The sequence below is a fragment of the Spea bombifrons genome, chromosome 8 (genome assembly GCF_027358695.1).
Source record: "Spea bombifrons isolate aSpeBom1 chromosome 8, aSpeBom1.2.pri, whole genome shotgun sequence".
NCBI classification, from domain to species: Eukaryota; Metazoa; Chordata; class Amphibia; order Anura; family Pelobatidae; genus Spea; species Spea bombifrons.
Window position 1 is genome coordinate 41620840 of NC_071094.1, and position 14306 is coordinate 41635145.

The 14306-nt window shown below is 53.9% G+C and overlaps 12 non-coding genes and 1 pseudogene across 12 annotated transcripts; all 13 read right to left on the reverse strand.

Moving 5' to 3' along the window:
- Window positions 1-837: 837 nt before the first annotated feature.
- On the reverse strand, window positions 838-956 carry LOC128504148 (5S ribosomal RNA). The gene has a single exon (XR_008355382.1). It is a non-coding gene; the product is annotated as a 5S ribosomal RNA (ribosomal RNA).
- A 923-nt stretch (window positions 957-1879) lies between these two features.
- Window positions 1880-1998, reverse strand: LOC128504161 (5S ribosomal RNA). Its single transcript, XR_008355394.1, has one exon. It is a non-coding gene; the product is annotated as a 5S ribosomal RNA (ribosomal RNA).
- Window positions 1999-2925: 927 nt separating this feature from the next.
- On the reverse strand, window positions 2926-3034 carry LOC128504130 (uncharacterized; annotated as a pseudogene).
- Window positions 3035-3959: 925 nt separating this feature from the next.
- On the reverse strand, window positions 3960-4078 carry LOC128504171 (5S ribosomal RNA). The gene has a single exon (XR_008355404.1). It is a non-coding gene; the product is annotated as a 5S ribosomal RNA (ribosomal RNA).
- Window positions 4079-5016: 938 nt separating this feature from the next.
- LOC128504179 (5S ribosomal RNA) lies at window positions 5017-5135 on the reverse strand. Its single transcript, XR_008355411.1, has one exon. It is a non-coding gene; the product is annotated as a 5S ribosomal RNA (ribosomal RNA).
- Window positions 5136-6063: 928 nt separating this feature from the next.
- LOC128504180 (5S ribosomal RNA) lies at window positions 6064-6182 on the reverse strand. Its single transcript, XR_008355412.1, has one exon. It is a non-coding gene; the product is annotated as a 5S ribosomal RNA (ribosomal RNA).
- A 922-nt stretch (window positions 6183-7104) lies between these two features.
- Window positions 7105-7223, reverse strand: LOC128504095 (5S ribosomal RNA). The gene has a single exon (XR_008355362.1). It is a non-coding gene; the product is annotated as a 5S ribosomal RNA (ribosomal RNA).
- A 925-nt stretch (window positions 7224-8148) lies between these two features.
- On the reverse strand, window positions 8149-8267 carry LOC128504181 (5S ribosomal RNA). Its single transcript, XR_008355413.1, has one exon. It is a non-coding gene; the product is annotated as a 5S ribosomal RNA (ribosomal RNA).
- A 928-nt stretch (window positions 8268-9195) lies between these two features.
- LOC128504182 (5S ribosomal RNA) lies at window positions 9196-9314 on the reverse strand. Its single transcript, XR_008355414.1, has one exon. It is a non-coding gene; the product is annotated as a 5S ribosomal RNA (ribosomal RNA).
- Window positions 9315-10238: 924 nt separating this feature from the next.
- Window positions 10239-10357, reverse strand: LOC128504183 (5S ribosomal RNA). The gene has a single exon (XR_008355415.1). It is a non-coding gene; the product is annotated as a 5S ribosomal RNA (ribosomal RNA).
- Window positions 10358-11282: 925 nt separating this feature from the next.
- LOC128504087 (5S ribosomal RNA) lies at window positions 11283-11401 on the reverse strand. Its single transcript, XR_008355354.1, has one exon. It is a non-coding gene; the product is annotated as a 5S ribosomal RNA (ribosomal RNA).
- A 927-nt stretch (window positions 11402-12328) lies between these two features.
- LOC128504184 (5S ribosomal RNA) lies at window positions 12329-12447 on the reverse strand. Its single transcript, XR_008355416.1, has one exon. It is a non-coding gene; the product is annotated as a 5S ribosomal RNA (ribosomal RNA).
- A 925-nt stretch (window positions 12448-13372) lies between these two features.
- On the reverse strand, window positions 13373-13491 carry LOC128504185 (5S ribosomal RNA). Its single transcript, XR_008355417.1, has one exon. It is a non-coding gene; the product is annotated as a 5S ribosomal RNA (ribosomal RNA).
- Window positions 13492-14306: the final 815 nt, after the last annotated feature.

The following is a 14306-nucleotide window of genomic DNA, read 5'->3' on the forward strand; positions in this document are numbered from 1 at the left end:
GTTATTCATTTTATTTTCTTTTATTTTTTTCTCCTCACAACTCTTTCATAGCAGCAGTCTCCTTGTATTTCGCACCCAGCTGGGAGGCTAGCATACAGCAGTCCAGCAGAACTGCCAGACAGAGAGCATCGGTAACAAGAGCAGGCCAAGCCCTTCCCAAGTGTTGGGAGGCTAGAGCGCGGTGCGTTTTGCGAGGCACGGCCTGGCGAGGTGCGCAAGGGGGAGATGCAGGCCCCACCTCTCCCTGGACCAGGTAGCAGACAAGCTCCTTTGGCTTTGTGTGCAAAGGCCGAAACGGGTACGCCGATGCATTTCGACAGCACGCAATTAGAATGGTCCGCGGCGTTACTTGCTGTGGGCATCGGGCGTAGCGTGAGGCGGCGGCGGCGGCGGCTGCTCCTCCTGCTGCAGAGGGCGTTTTTTTGGATTGCCTTTACTAAGGCCTGGGACAGGACAGAGAAGGTGAGAAGGTTCAAGTAAAGGGTTAACGCGTTCACGGTGAGCAAGAAACACATGGGGAAAGGATTCCCACCCCCCAGCCTCCTGTATGTGTAGTTTGGCACGGCACAGACCAGTGAAGGAAAGCATGAAGCGTGCCTGTGGTATTTGCTGCAAGACAGCTTTGCGAAAGTGCTGTTTTTTGGTGCAGAGTGTGCAAGAGGTACGAGCGGAGTGAGGCTTGAGGGCGTCAAGTTGCTGTGGGAGGCCAGCTGAAGCAAGAAGGAGTGAAAAGGGGTGCTAGAAAGAAAGGGCCTTAGAGTTTTGTTAGCTTCTGGTGACTCTGTCGCCCTCTGTTGGTGGTGGGGTACGGGAAAAAAAAAAAGAGAGAAAAGCAAAAGCCTACAACACCTGGTATTCCCAGGCGGTCTCCCATCCAAGTACTAACCAGGCCCAACCCTGCTTAGCTTCCGAGATCAGACGAGATCGGGCGTATTCAGGGTGGTATGGCCGTAGGCGAAGGAGCCTGTCATTTTACTCCTCTTCTTCTGTGACGTGCCCTCTTCCTCGTCACACCAGGAGTATTTTTAAGACACTGTGGTCAGTTATTCATTTTATTTTCTTTTATTTTTTTCTCCTCACAACTCTTTCATAGCAGCAGTCTCCTTGTATTTCGCACCCAGCTGGGAGGCTAGCATACAGCAGTCCAGCAGAACTGCCAGACAGAGAGCATCGGTAACAAGAGCAGGCCAAGCCCTTCCCAAGTGTTGGGAGGCTAGAGCGCGGTGCGTTTTGCGAGGCACGGCCTGGCGAGGTGCGCAAGGGGGAGATGCAGGCCCCACCTCTCCCTGGACCAGGTAGCAGACAAGCTCCTTTGGCTTTGTGTGCAAAGGCCGAAACGGGTACGCCGATGCATTTCGACAGCACGCAATTAGAATGGTCCGCGGCGTTACTTGCTGTGGGCATCGGGCGTAGCGTGAGGCGGCGGCGGCGGCTGCTCCTCCTGCTGCAGAGGGCGTTTTTTTGGATTGCCTTTACTAAGGCCTGGGACAGGACAGAGAAGGTGAGAAGGTTCAAGTAAAAGGTTAACGCGTTCACGGTGAGCGAGAAACACATGGGGAAAGGATTCCCACCCCCCCCCGGCCTCCTGTATGTGTAGTTTGGCACGGCACAGACCAGTGAAGGAAAGCATGAAGCGTGCCTGTGCTATTTGCTGCAAGACAGCTTTGCGAAAGTGCTGTTTTTTGGTGCAGAGTGTGCAAGAGGTACGAGCGGAGTGAGGCTTGAGGGCGTCATGTTGCTGTGGGAGGCCAGCTGAAGCAAGAAGGAGTGAAAAGGGGTGCTAGAAAGAAAGGGCCTTAGAGTTTTGTTAGCTTCTGGTGACTCTGTCGCCCTCTGTTGGTGGTGGGGTACGGGAAAAAAAAAAAGAGAGAAAAGCAAAAGCCTACAACACCTGGTATTCCCAGGCGGTCTCCCATCCAAGTACTAACCAGGCCCAACCCTGCTTAGCTTCCGAGATCAGACGAGATCGGGCGTATTCAGGGTGGTATGGCCGTAGGCGAAGGAGCCTGTCATTTTACTCCTCTTCTTCTGTGACGTGCCCTCTTCCTCGTCACACCAGGAGTATTTTTAAGACACTGTGGTCAGTTATTCATTTTATTTTCTTTTATTTTTTTCTCCTCACAACTCTTTCATAGCAGCAGTCTCCTTGTATTTCGCACCCAGCTGGGAGGCTAGCATACAGCAGTCCAGCAGAACTGCCAGACAGAGAGCATCGGTAACAAGAGCAGGCCAAGCCCTTCCCAAGTGTTGGGAGGCTAGAGCGCGGTGCGTTTTGCGAGGCACGGCCTGGCGAGGTGCGCAAGGGGGAGATGCAGGCCCCACCTCTCCCTGGACCAGGTAGCAGACAAGCTCCTTTGGCTTTGTGTGCAAAGGCCGAAACGGGTACGCCGATGCATTTCGACAGCACGCAATTAGAATGGTCCGCGGCGTTACTTGCTGTGGGCATCGGGCGTAGCGTGAGGCGGCGGCGGCGGCGGCTGCTCCTCCTGCTGCAGAGGGCGTTTTTTTGGATTGCCTTTACTAAGGCCTGGGACAGGACAGAGAAGGTGAGAAGGTTCAAGTAAAAGGTTAACGCGTTCACGGTGAGCGAGAAACACATGGGGAAAGGATTCCCACCCCCCCCCCGGCCTCCTGTATGTGTAGTTTGGCACGGCACAGACCAGTGAAGGAAAGCATGAAGCGTGCCTGTGCTATTTGCTGCAAGACAGCTTTGCGAAAGTGCTGTTTTTTGGTGCAGAGTGTGCAAGAGGTACGAGCGGAGTGAGGCTTGAGGGCGTCAAGTTGCTGTGGGAGGCCAGCTGAAGCAAGAAGGAGTGAAAAGGGGTGCTAGAAAGAAAGGGCCTTAGAGTTTTGTTAGCTTCTGGTGACTCTGTCGCCCTCTGTTGGTGGTGGGGTACGGGAAAAAAAAAAAGAGAGAAAAGCAAAAGCCTACAACACCTGGTATTCCCAGGCGGTCTCCCATCCAAGTACTAACCAGGCCCAACCCTGCTTAGCTTCCGAGATCAGGCGTATTCAGGGTGGTATGGCCGTAGGCGAAGGAGCCTGTCATTTTACTCCTCTTCTTCTGTGACGTGCCCTCTTCCTCGTCACACCAGGAGTATTTTTAAGACACTGTGGTCAGTTATTCATTTTATTTTCTTTTATTTTTTTCTCCTCACAACTCTTTCATAGCAGCAGTCTCCTTGTATTTCGCACCCAGCTGGGAGGCTAGCATACAGCAGTCCAGCAGAACTGCCAGACAGAGAGCATCGGTAACAAGAGCAGGCCAAGCCCTTCCCAAGTGTTGGGAGGCTAGAGCGCGGTGCGTTTTGCGAGGCACGGCCTGGCGAGGTGCGCAAGGGGGAGATGCAGGCCCCACCTCTCCCTGGACCAGGTAGCAGACAAGCTCCTTTGGCTTTGTGTGCAAAGGCCGAAACGGGTACGCCGATGCATTTCGACAGCACGCAATTAGAATGGTCCGCGGCGTTACTTGCTGTGGGCATCGGGCGTAGCGTGAGGCGGCGGCGGCGGCGGCTGCTCCTCCTGCTGCAGAGGGCGTTTTTTTGGATTGCCTTTACTAAGGCCTGGGACAGGACAGAGAAGGTGAGAAGGTTCAAGTAAAAGGTTAACGCGTTCACGGTGAGCGAGAAACACATGGGGAAAGGATTCCCACCCCCCCCGGCCTCCTGTATGTGTAGTTTGGCACGGCACAGACCAGTGAAGGAAAGCATGAAGTGTGCCTGTGCTATTTGCTGCAAGACAGCTTTGCGAAAGTGCTGTTTTTTGGTGCAGAGTGTGCAAGAGGTACGAGCGGAGTGAGGCTTGAGGGCGTCAAGTTGCTGTGGGAGGCCAGCTGAAGCAAGAAGGAGTGAAAAGGGGTGCTAGAAAGAAAGGGCCTTAGAGTTTTGTTAGCTTCTGGTGACTCTGTCGCCCTCTGTTGGTGGTGGGGTACGGGAAAAAAAAAAAGAGAGAAAAGCAAAAGCCTACAACACCTGGTATTCCCAGGCGGTCTCCCATCCAAGTACTAACCAGGCCCAACCCTGCTTAGCTTCCGAGATCAGACGAGATCGGGCGTATTCAGGGTGGTATGGCCGTAGGCGAAGGAGCCTGTCATTTTACTCCTCTTCTTCTGTGACGTGCCCTCTTCCTCGTCACACCAGGAGTATTTTTAAGACACTGTGGTCAGTTATTCATTTTATTTTCTTTTATTTTTTTCTCCTCACAACTCTTTCATAGCAGCAGTCTCCTTGTATTTCGCACCCAGCTGGGAGGCTAGCATACAGCAGTCCAGCAGAACTGCCAGACAGAGAGCATCGGTAACAAGAGCAGGCCAAGCCCTTCCCAAGTGTTGGGAGGCTAGAGCGCGGTGCGTTTTGCGAGGCACGGCCTGGCGAGGTGCGCAAGGGGGAGATGCAGGCCCCACCTCTCCCTGGACCAGGTAGCAGACAAGCTCCTTTGGCTTTGTGTGCAAAGGCCGAAACGGGTACGCCGATGCATTTCGACAGCACGCAATTAGAATGGTCCGCGGCGTTACTTGCTGTGGGCATCGGGCGTAGCGTGAGGCGGCGGCGGCGGCGGCGGCGGCGGCGGCTGCTCCTCCTGCTGCAGAGGGCGTTTTTTTGGATTGCCTTTACTAAGGCCTGGGACAGGACAGAGAAGGTGAGAAGGTTCAAGTAAAAGGTTAACGCGTTCACGGTGAGCGAGAAACACATGGGGAAAGGATTCCCACCCCCCCCGGCCTCCTGTATGTGTAGTTTGGCACGGCACAGACCAGTGAAGGAAAGCATGAAGCGTGCCTGTGCTATTTGCTGCAAGACAGCTTTGCGAAAGTGCTGTTTTTTGGTGCAGAGTGTGCAAGAGGTACGAGCGGAGTGAGGCTTGAGGGCGTCAAGTTGCTGTGGGAGGCCAGCTGAAGCAAGAAGGAGTGAAAAGGGGTGCTAGAAAGAAAGGGCCTTAGAGTTTTGTTAGCTTCTGGTGACTCTGTCGCCCTCTGTTGGTGGTGGGGTACGGGAAAAAAAAAAAAGAGAGAAAAGCAAAAGCCTACAACACCTGGTATTCCCAGGCGGTCTCCCATCCAAGTACTAACCAGGCCCAACCCTGCTTAGCTTCCGAGATCAGACGAGATCGGGCGTATTCAGGGTGGTATGGCCGTAGGCGAAGGAGCCTGTCATTTTACTCCTCTTCTTCTGTGACGTGCCCTCTTCCTCGTCACACCAGGAGTATTTTTAAGACACTGTGGTCAGTTATTCATTTTATTTTCTTTTATTTTTTTCTCCTCACAACTCTTTCATAGCAGCAGTCTCCTTGTATTTCGCACCCAGCTGGGAGGCTAGCATACAGCAGTCCAGCAGAACTGCCAGACAGAGAGCATCGGTAACAAGAGCAGGCCAAGCCCTTCCCAAGTGTTGGGAGGCTAGAGCGCGGTGCGTTTTGCGAGGCACGGCCTGGCGAGGTGCGCAAGGGGGAGATGCAGGCCCCACCTCTCCCTGGACCAGGTAGCAGACAAGCTCCTTTGGCTTTGTGTGCAAAGGCCGAAACGGGTACGCCGATGCATTTCGACAGCACGCAATTAGAATGGTCCGCGGCGTTACTTGCTGTGGGCATCGGGCGTAGCGTGAGGCGGCGGCGGCGGCGGCTGCTCCTCCTGCTGCAGAGGGCGTTTTTTTGGATTGCCTTTACTAAGGCCTGGGACAGGACAGAGAAGGTGAGAAGGTTCAAGTAAAAGGTTAACGCGTTCACGGTGAGCGAGAAACACATGGGGAAAGGATTCCCACCCCCCCCCCCGGCCTCCTGTATGTGTAGTTTGGCACGGCACAGACCAGTGAAGGAAAGCATGAAGTGTGCCTGTGCTATTTGCTGCAAGACAGCTTTGCGAAAGTGCTGTTTTTTGGTGCAGAGTGTGCAAGAGGTACGAGCGGAGTGAGGCTTGAGGGCGTCAAGTTGCTGTGGGAGGCCAGCTGAAGCAAGAAGGAGTGAAAAGGGGTGCTAGAAAGAAAGGGCCTTAGAGTTTTGTTAGCTTCTGGTGACTCTGTCGCCCTCTGTTGGTGGTGGGGTACGGGAAAAAAAAAAAGAGAGAAAAGCAAAAGCCTACAACACCTGGTATTCCCAGGCGGTCTCCCATCCAAGTACTAACCAGGCCCAACCCTGCTTAGCTTCCGAGATCAGACGAGATCGGGCGTATTCAGGGTGGTATGGCCGTAGGCGAAGGAGCCTGTCATTTTACTCCTCTTCTTCTGTGACGTGCCCTCTTCCTCGTCACACCAGGAGTATTTTTAAGACACTGTGGTCAGTTATTCATTTTATTTTCGTTTATTTTTTTCTCCTCACAACTCTTTCATAGCAGCAGTCTCCTTGTATTTCGCACCCAGCTGGGAGGCTAGCATACAGCAGTCCAGCAGAACTGCCAGACAGAGAGCATCGGTAACAAGAGCAGGCCAAGCCCTTCCCAAGTGTTGGGAGGCTAGAGCGCGGTGCGTTTTGCGAGGCACGGCCTGGCGAGGTGCGCAAGGGGGAGATGCAGGCCCCACCTCTCCCTGGACCAGGTAGCAGACAAGCTCCTTTGGCTTTGTGTGCAAAGGCCGAAACGGGTACGCCGATGCATTTCGACAGCACGCAATTAGAATGGTCCGCGTCGTTACTTGCTGTGGGCATCGGGCGTAGCGTGAGGCGGCGGCGGCGGCTGCTCCTCCTGCTGCAGAGGGCGTTTTTTTGGATTGCCTTTACTAAGGCCTGGGACAGGACAGAGAAGGTGAGAAGGTTCAAGTAAAAGGTTAACGCGTTCACGGTGAGCGAGAAACACATGGGGAAAGGATTCCCACCCCCCCCGGCCTCCTGTATGTGTAGTTTGGCACGGCACAGACCAGTGAAGGAAAGCATGAAGCGTGCCTGTGCTATTTGCTGCAAGACAGCTTTGCGAAAGTGCTGTTTTTTGGTGCAGAGTGTGCAAGAGGTACGAGCGGAGTGAGGCTTGAGGGCGTCAAGTTGCTGTGGGAGGCCAGCTGAAGCAAGAAGGAGTGAAAAGGGGTGCTAGAAAGAAAGGGCCTTAGAGTTTTGTTAGCTTCTGGTGACTCTGTCGCCCTCTGTTGGTGGTGGGGTACGGGAAAAAAAAAAAGAGAGAAAAGCAAAAGCCTACAACACCTGGTATTCCCAGGCGGTCTCCCATCCAAGTACTAACCAGGCCCAACCCTGCTTAGCTTCCGAGATCAGACGAGATCGGGCGTATTCAGAGTGGTATGGCCGTAGGCGAAGGAGCCTGTCATTTTACTCCTCTTCTTCTGTGACGTGCCCTCTTCCTCGTCACACCAGGAGTATTTTTAAGACACTGTGGTCAGTTATTCATTTTATTTTCTTTTATTTTTTTCTCCTCACAACTCTTTCATAGCAGCAGTCTCCTTGTATTTCGCACCCAGCTGGGAGGCTAGCATACAGCAGTCCAGCAGAACTGCCAGACAGAGAGCATCGGTAACAAGAGCAGGCCAAGCCCTTCCCAAGTGTTGGGAGGCTAGAGCGCGGTGCGTTTTGCGAGGCACGGCCTGGCGAGGTGCGCAAGGGGGAGATGCAGGCCCCACCTCTCCCTGGACCAGGTAGCAGACAAGCTCCTTTGGCTTTGTGTGCAAAGGCCGAAACGGGTACGCCGATGCATTTCGACAGCACGCAATTAGAATGGTCCGCGGCGTTACTTGCTGTGGGCATCGGGCGTAGCGTGAGGCGGCGGCGGCGGCGGCTGCTCCTCCTGCTGCAGAGGGCGTTTTTTTGGATTGCCTTTACTAAGGCCTGGGACAGGACAGAGAAGGTGAGAAGGTTCAAGTAAAAGGTTAACGCGTTCACGGTGAGCGAGAAACACATGGGGAAAGGATTCCCACCCCCCCCGGCCTCCTGTATGTGTAGTTTGGCACGGCACAGACCAGTGAAGGAAAGCATGAAGCGTGCCTGTGCTATTTGCTGCAAGACAGCTTTGCGAAAGTGCTGTTTTTTGGTGCAGAGTGTGCAAGAGGTACGAGCGGAGTGAGGCTTGAGGGCGTCAAGTTGCTGTGGGAGGCCAGCTGAAGCAAGAAGGAGTGAAAAGGGGTGCTAGAAAGAAAGGGCCTTAGAGTTTTGTTAGCTTCTGGTGACTCTGTCGCCCTCTGTTGGTGGTGGGGTACGGGAAAAAAAAAAAGAGAGAAAAGCAAAAGCCTACAACACCTGGTATTCCCAGGCGGTCTCCCATCCAAGTACTAACCAGGCCCAACCCTGCTTAGCTTCCGAGATCAGACGAGATCGGGCGTATTCAGGGTGGTATGGCCGTAGGCGAAGGAGCCTGTCATTTTACTCCTCTTCTTCTGTGACGTGCCCTCTTCCTCGTCACACCAGGAGTATTTTTAAGACACTGTGGTCAGTTATTCATTTTATTTTCTTTTATTTTTTTCTCCTCACAACTCTTTCATAGCAGCAGTCTCCTTGTATTTCGCACCCAGCTGGGAGGCTAGCATACAGCAGTCCAGCAGAACTGCCAGACAGAGAGCATCGGTAACAAGAGCAGGCCAAGCCCTTCCCAAGTGTTGGGAGGCTAGAGCGCGGTGCGTTTTGCGAGGCACGGCCTGGCGAGGTGCGCAAGGGGGAGATGCAGGCCCCACCTCTCCCTGGACCAGGTAGCAGACAAGCTCCTTTGGCTTTGTGTGCAAAGGCCGAAACGGGTACGCCGATGCATTTCGACAGCACGCAATTAGAATGGTCCGCGGCGTTACTTGCTGTGGGCATCAGGCGTAGCGTGAGGCGGCGGCGGCGGCGGCGGCTGCTCCTCCTGCTGCAGAGGGCGTTTTTTTGGATTGCCTTTACTAAGGCCTGGGACAGGACAGAGAAGGTGAGAAGGTTCAAGTAAAAGGTTAACGCGTTCACGGTGAGCGAGAAACACATGGGGAAAGGATTCCCACCCCCCCCGGCCTCCTGTATGTGTAGTTTGGCACGGCACAGACCAGTGAAGGAAAGCATGAAGTGTGCCTGTGCTATTTGCTGCAAGACAGCTTTGCGAAAGTGCTGTTTTTTGGTGCAGAGTGTGCAAGAGGTACGAGCGGAGTGAGGCTTGAGGGCGTCAAGTTGCTGTGGGAGGCCAGCTGAAGCAAGAAGGAGTGAAAAGGGGTGCTAGAAAGAAAGGGCCTTAGAGTTTTGTTAGCTTCTGGTGACTCTGTCGCCCTCTGTTGGTGGTGGGGTACGGGAAAAAAAAAAAGAGAGAAAAGCAAAAGCCTACAACACCTGGTATTCCCAGGCGGTCTCCCATCCAAGTACTAACCAGGCCCAACCCTGCTTAGCTTCCGAGATCAGACGAGATCGGGCGTATTCAGGGTGGTATGGCCGTAGGCGAAGGAGCCTGTCATTTTACTCCTCTTCTTCTGTGACGTGCCCTCTTCCTCGTCACACCAGGAGTATTTTTAAGACACTGTGGTCAGTTATTCATTTTATTTTCTTTTATTTTTTTCTCCTCACAACTCTTTCATAGCAGCAGTCTCCTTGTATTTCGCACCCAGCTGGGAGGCTAGCATACAGCAGTCCAGCAGAACTGCCAGACAGAGAGCATCGGTAACAAGAGCAGGCCAAGCCCTTCCCAAGTGTTGGGAGGCTAGAGCGCGGTGCGTTTTGCGAGGCACGGCCTGGCGAGGTGCGCAAGGGGGAGATGCAGGCCCCACCTCTCCCTGGACCAGGTAGCAGACAAGCTCCTTTGGCTTTGTGTGCAAAGGCCGAAACGGGTACGCCGATGCATTTCGACAGCACGCAATTAGAATGGTCCGCGGCGTTACTTGCTGTGGGCATCGGGCGTAGCGTGAGGCGGCGGCGGCGGCGGCTGCTCCTCCTGCTGCAGAGGGCGTTTTTTTGGATTGCCTTTACTAAGGCCTGGGACAGGACAGAGAAGGTGAGAAGGTTCAAGTAAAGGGTTAACGCGTTCACGGTGAGCGAGAAACACATGGGGAAAGGATTCCCACCCCCCCGGCCTCTTGTATGTGTAGTTTGGCACGGCACAGACCAGTGAAGGAAAGCATGAAGCGTGCCTGTGGTATTTGCTGCAAGACAGCTTTGCGAAAGTGCTGTTTTTTGGTGCAGAGTGTGCAAGAGGTACGAGCGGAGTGAGGCTTGAGGGCGTCAAGTTGCTGTGGGAGGCCAGCTGAAGCAAGAAGGAGTGAAAAGGGGTGCTAGAAAGAAAGGGCCTTAGAGTTTTGTTAGCTTCTGGTGACTCTGTCGCCCTCTGTTGGTGGTGGGGTACGGGAAAAAAAAAAAGAGAGAAAAGCAAAAGCCTACAACACCTGGTATTCCCAGGCGGTCTCCCATCCAAGTACTAACCAGGCCCAACCCTGCTTAGCTTCCGAGATCAGACGAGATCGGGCGTATTCAGGGTGGTATGGCCGTAGGCGAAGGAGCCTGTCATTTTACTCCTCTTCTTCTGTGACGTGCCCTCTTCCTCGTCACACCAGGAGTATTTTTAAGACACTGTGGTCAGTTATTCATTTTATTTTATTTTATTTTTTTCTCCTCACAACTCTTTCATAGCAGCAGTCTCCTTGTATTTCGCACCCAGCTGGGAGGCTAGCATACAGCAGTCCAGCAGAACTGCCAGACAGAGAGCATCGGTAACAAGAGCAGGCCAAGCCCTTCCCAAGTGTTGGGAGGCTAGAGCGCGGTGCGTTTTGCGAGGCACGGCCTGGCGAGGTGCGCAAGGGGGAGATGCAGGCCCCACCTCTCCCTGGACCAGGTAGCAGACAAGCTCCTTTGGCTTTGTGTGCAAAGGCCGAAACGGGTACGCCGATGCATTTCGACAGCACGCAATTAGAATGGTCCGCGGCGTTACTTGCTGTGGGCATCGGGCGTAGCGTGAGGCGGCGGCGGCGGCGGCTGCTCCTCCTGCTGCAGAGGGCGTTTTTTTGGATTGCCTTTACTAAGGCCTGGGACAGGACAGAGAAGGTGAGAAGGTTCAAGTAAAAGGTTAACGCGTTCACGGTGAGCGAGAAACACATGGGGAAAGGATTCCCACCCCCCCCGGCCTCCTGTATGTGTAGTTTGGCACGGCACAGACCAGTGAAGGAAAGCATGAAGCGTGCCTGTGCTATTTGCTGCAAGACAGCTTTGCGAAAGTGCTGTTTTTTGGTGCAGAGTGTGCAAGAGGTACGAGCGGAGTGAGGCTTGAGGGCGTCAAGTTGCTGTGGGAGGCCAGCTGAAGCAAGAAGGAGTGAAAAGGGGTGCTAGAAAGAAAGGGCCTTAGAGTTTTGTTAGCTTCTGGTGACTCTGTCGCCCTCTGTTGGTGGTGGGGTACGGGAAAAAAAAAAAGAGAGAAAAGCAAAAGCCTACAACACCTGGTATTCCCAGGCGGTCTCCCATCCAAGTACTAACCAGGCCCAACCCTGCTTAGCTTCTGAGATCAGACGAGATCAGGCGTATTCAGGGTGGTATGGCCGTAGGCGAAGGAGCCTGTCATTTTACTCCTCTTCTTCTGTGACGTGCCCTCTTCCTCGTCACACCAGGAGTATTTTTAAGACACTGTGGTCAGTTATTCATTTTATTTTCTTTTATTTTTTTCTCCTCACAACTCTTTCATAGCAGCAGTCTCCTTGTATTTCGCACCCAGCTGGGAGGCTAGCATACAGCAGTCCAGCAGAACTGCCAGACAGAGAGCATCGGTAACAAGAGCAGGCCAAGCCCTTCCCAAGTGTTGGGAGGCTAGAGCGCGGTGCGTTTTGCGAGGCACGGCCTGGCGAGGTGCGCAAGGGGGAGATGCAGGCCCCACCTCTCCCTGGACCAGGTAGCAGACAAGCTCCTTTGGCTTTGTGTGCAAAGGCCGAAACGGGTACGCCGATGCATTTCGACAGCACGCAATTAGAATGGTCCGCGGCGTTACTTGCTGTGGGCATCGGGCGTAGCGTGAGGCGGCGGCGGCGGCGGCTGCTCCTCCTGCTGCAGAGGGCGTTTTTTTGGATTGCCTTTACTAAGGCCTGGGACAGGACAGAGAAGGTGAGAAGGTTCAAGTAAAAGGTTAACGCGTTCACGGTGAGCGAGAAACACATGGGGAAAGGATTCCCACCCCCCCCCGGCCTCCTGTATGTGTAGTTTGGCACGGCACAGACCAGTGAAGGAAAGCATGAAGCGTGCCTGTGCTATTTGCTGCAAGACAGCTTTGCGAAAGTGCTGTTTTTTGGTGCAGAGTGTGCAAGAGGTACGAGCGGAGTGAGGCTTGAGGGCGTCAAGTTGCTGTGGGAGGCCAGCTGAAGCAAGAAGGAGTGAAAAGGGGTGCTAGAAAGAAAGGGCCTTAGAGTTTTGTTAGCTTCTGGTGACTCTGTCGCCCTCTGTTGGTGGTGGGGTACGGGAAAAAAAAAAAAGAGAGAAAAGCAAAAGCCTACAACACCTGGTATTCCCAGGCGGTCTCCCATCCAAGTACTAACCAGGCCCAACCCTGCTTAGCTTCCGAGATCAGACGAGATCGGGCGTATTCAGGGTGGTATGGCCGTAGGCGAAGGAGCCTGTCATTTTACTCCTCTTCTTCTGTGACGTGCCCTCTTCCTCGTCACACCAGGAGTATTTTTAAGACACTGTGGTCAGTTATTCATTTTATTTTATTTTATTTTTTTCTCCTCACAACTCTTTCATAGCAGCAGTCTCCTTGTATTTCGCACCCAGCTGGGAGGCTAGCATACAGCAGTCCAGCAGAACTGCCAGACAGAGAGCATCGGTAACAAGAGCAGGCCAAGCCCTTCCCAAGTGTTGGGAGGCTAGAGCGCGGTGCGTTTTGCGAGGCACGGCCTGGCGAGGTGCGCAAGGGGGAGATGCAGGCCCCACCTCTCCCTGGACCAGGTAGCAGACAAGCTCCTTTGGCTTTGTGTGCAAAGGCCGAAACGGGTACGCCGATGCATTTCGACAGCACGCAATTAGAATGGTCCGCGGCGTTACTTGCTGTGGGCATCGGGCGTAGCGTGAGGCGGCGGCGGCGGCGGCTGCTCCTCCTGCTGCAGAGGGCGTTTTTTTGGATTGCCTTTACTAAGGCCTGGGACAGGACAGAGAAGGTGAGAAGGTTCAAGTAAAAGGTTAACGCGTTCACGGTGAGCGAGAAACACATGGGGAAAGGATTCCCACCCCCCCCCGGCCTCCTGTATGTGTAGTTTGGCACGGCACAGACCAGTGAAGGAAAGCATGAAGTGTGCCTGTGCTATTTGCTGCAAGACAGCTTTGCGAAAGTGCTGTTTTTTGGTGCAGAGTGTGCAAGAGGTACGAGCGGAGTGAGGCTTGAGGGCGTCAAGTTGCTGTGGGAGGCCAGCTGAAGCAAGAAGGAGTGAAAAGGGGTGCTAGAAAGAAAGGGCCTTAGAGTTTTGTTAGCTTCTGGTGACTCTGTCGCCCTCTGTTGGTGGTGGGGTACGGGAAAAAAAAAAGAGAGAAAAGCAAAAGCCTACAACACCTGGTATTCCCAGGCGGTCTCCCATCCAAGTACTAACCAGGCCCAACCCTGCTTAGCTTCCGAGATCAGACGAGATCGGGCGTATTCAGGGTGGTATGGCCGTAGGCGAAGGAGCCTGTCATTTTACTCCTCTTCTTCTGTGACGTGCCCTCTTCCTCGTCACACCAGGAGTATTTTTAAGACACTGTGGTCAGTTATTCATTTTATTTTCGTTTATTTTTTTCTCCTCACAACTCTTTCATAGCAGCAGTCTCCTTGTATTTCGCACCCAGCTGGGAGGCTAGCATACAGCAGTCCAGCAGAACTGCCAGACAGAGAGCATCGGTAACAAGAGCAGGCCAAGCCCTTCCCAAGTGTTGGGAGGCTAGAGCGCGGTGCGTTTTGCGAGGCACGGCCTGGCGAGGTGCGCAAGGGGGAGATGCAGGCCCCACCTCTCCCTGGACCAGGTAGCAGACAAGCTCCTTTGGCTTTGTGTGCAAAGGCCGAAACGGGTACGCCGATGCATTTCGACAGCACGCAATTAGAATGGTCCGCGGCGTTACTTGCTGTGGGCATCGGGCGTAGCGTGAGGCGGCGGCGGCGGCGGCTGCTCCTCCTGCTGCAGAGGGCGTTTTTTTGGATTGCCTTTACTAAGGCCTGGGACAGGACAGAGAAGGTGAGAAGGTTCAAGTAAAAGGTTAACGCGTTCACGGTGAGCGAGAAACACATGGGGAAAGGATTCCCACCCCCCCCGGCCTCCTGTATGTGTAGTTTGGCACGGCACAGACCAGTGAAGGAAAGCATGAAGCGTGCCTGTGCTATTTGCTGCAAGACAGCTTTGCGAAAGTGCTGTTTTTTGGTGCAGAGTGTGCAAGAGGTACGAGCGGAGTGAGGCTTGAGGGCGTCAAGTTGCTGTGGGAGGCCAGCTGAAGCAAGAAGGAGT